The 2,412-nt window shown below is 30.3% G+C and overlaps 1 long non-coding RNA gene across 1 annotated transcript; it reads right to left on the bottom strand.

The window, feature by feature from the left end:
• Positions 1-1,099: 1,099 nt before the first annotated feature.
• LOC113463882 (uncharacterized) lies at positions 1,100-2,372 on the bottom strand. Its single transcript, XR_003388735.1, has 2 exons — positions 2,252-2,372; positions 1,100-2,118 (listed from the first exon to the last, which is right to left on the bottom strand). It is a non-coding gene; the product is annotated as an uncharacterized LOC113463882 (long non-coding RNA).
• Between the last annotated feature and the right edge of the window lie 40 nt (positions 2,373-2,412).

The following is a 2,412-nucleotide window of genomic DNA, read 5'->3' as shown; positions in this document are numbered from 1 at the left end:
TGAGTAGGCATGAGTCTAAATTATATTTTTATCCAATTTATTTTATCGAAAAAAGCAAAATTCAATTAAATGAAATTAATATATAATATGGTAGAAAATAAAAACGAAATTCTTAATTGAGAAGGAGCTGCTCCATTTATTTATCATACGAAATTTTCTTCCCATAACAGTTTTTGTGAAGCCAGTAACATTACGCAGCAAAGAACATATACACATTTTGTAATTGCCTAAGCTTATCACCCACTGTATTCTTAATTCGAGAATATGATAAGGGTAAACTTATTTTATTCCCCGATATACAAAAATTTTAATACGAGCAGGGAAACGCTTCGAACGTTTTAAACGATTCGCTTGATTCTAATTTTTACAAATACACCTCTGTAAAACATTGTAACTAAATAACTTTATCTAACGAAATGCGTAGAACCATTTAAATGACTAATAAATAGAATTCGGCTTAAAATTAAATCAGCGAGGTAAACGTTGGCACTGTGACAAAACTTTGTAATCATGACTATAAGTATATTACTCGCTTCGGTGTTTTACTACCTGTACCTTGTGTTACAAGTTAACGCACGAAGAAAATTATTAACAGACATGAAATGGAGCATGCAAAAGTGAAAAAACTGTGTATGGCGTTCCGCGCACATGCGTTCGAATCAAAATGTATTTAACATTCAGTATCGCATCAGTGCGCTTCTAGCTCCGAACTGTAATTTTGTACGTTATTTCATGGTTTTTGGTTTTACGGATAACACGACGTGACTAACTCTAATTTTTCTCCGCTTAACTTCTCCCTTAAACTATCGCAATGTTATATTTAAAAATATTTAAAGCCATGGCATGGCGTACGATATCAAAAAAGTAACAGAGATGGGAAGAAGCTATGATTTTATCATATACTATTGTGTGATAGTTATCAACGACAATGTAATAAATAAACTGTTGCATCAGAATTCTTGATGTAATTGTAAAAAAGTACAGGTACTCTGTATCCAATCCCGATTATTAAGTTCTAATAATACGTAATAAATTATTTTAAATTCCTGTCAAATACGTTTGAAGCATCAGGGTAGAATGTAATAAAATGAACTACAGGTTTAGCGTTTTAGATATTTTTATTCGTTGTTAACAGTTGACATGAATTTCCTTTAGTACAAGTTTATGGAATCAATGTTTTACACAACAGTAACATGATCCATACAACTTGACTATATTTTTTTTTAATACAAAGTACAGAAGAATAAAATAATAATATTTAAAAGTAATGTGTAATATAATACGTAACTAATACTTTTTTTCGAAAACATTTTCGAGCTAATTGTTGCACCGATTATGGGGATCGTTATTTCGTTTCTAACAGAAATTTTTTCATGCACCATTATTAATGTTTGTATATTGCTTTATTATTTACTATTAATATTCTGATTTCAATATTACACTGAACCGTTTTTTAAAATACACTTACATAATCTCCTTTGACAAGTTGCACATGTATTATATAACAAATTCTTCAATGAGAAACGCTTTAACACATATAGAAATAACTATTGTGTGTGATGTATGGTGACTCACTAAACCCCCTGATTAAAAACAGCGATGATGAAATACATGTGTCACTTAATTTGTTATAGAAAAAATGTACAAAAGAAAAGAGCTACAAGAACAACGTACTGGTAACATACATAAATACAGTAACTATCCGCATTTTTAGATCGTTCCTGCCGAACAGTAAAACTGAAAGATTATTCAAATACAGAATTTAAGTGTAAATTTTTAAGAAAATCGATATATACTTTGGTCCATTCTAAGTGGGACCATTATTTTTAATCCAAGGTCACAAAGAATTAAAAGGCAGGCTATATAGTGAATACCATAAGACTAATGAGATTTATATTCCTGAAAATTTTGCGTCCAACAATCGTAAGACCGGAACACAATATTACACGGATAAGTGAAAATTTATTTAATACAGAGAAATTGACTACTTATTTAAAAAAAAGGAATTTTTATATATCAGTTGCGCAACGAATTGTAGCATCTTGTAAAATGAATGGGTCTCTTCATGCACTCCTGTATCATACCTTTTAAATATATTTATACTGGAGGTCATCAGATCTGTAAGAGGTAGAGCATATTATTAATAGTTTTATATAGACTCATGATTATAAGAGGTATAACAAAGCAAGGAAAGTAGCTATCAGATCTATCTTCAAGAGTTCTAAGATTTATGGTAATGTCTTTTACTTACATTGTCAACATCGTCTTCATCGTCATCACTGATCTCATCACCGAACTCAATGTCTTCATCAAAGCCATCCTCGACAAAGGTGACAGTGTCGTTGATACGTACTACAAAAATATTAGAAATTAGTATAACATGTGATTTTTCAAATATTTGATTTTTAGAAC

The sequence above is a fragment of the Ceratina calcarata genome, unplaced genomic scaffold, assembly GCF_001652005.2.
Source record: "Ceratina calcarata isolate Rehan_Ccalc_2016 unplaced genomic scaffold, ASM165200v1 scaffold180.2, whole genome shotgun sequence".
Taxonomy (NCBI): domain Eukaryota; kingdom Metazoa; phylum Arthropoda; class Insecta; order Hymenoptera; family Apidae; genus Ceratina; species Ceratina calcarata.
The sequence above is the reverse complement of the archived record's forward strand: the minus strand, read 5'-3'. Positions and strand labels throughout refer to the sequence as shown.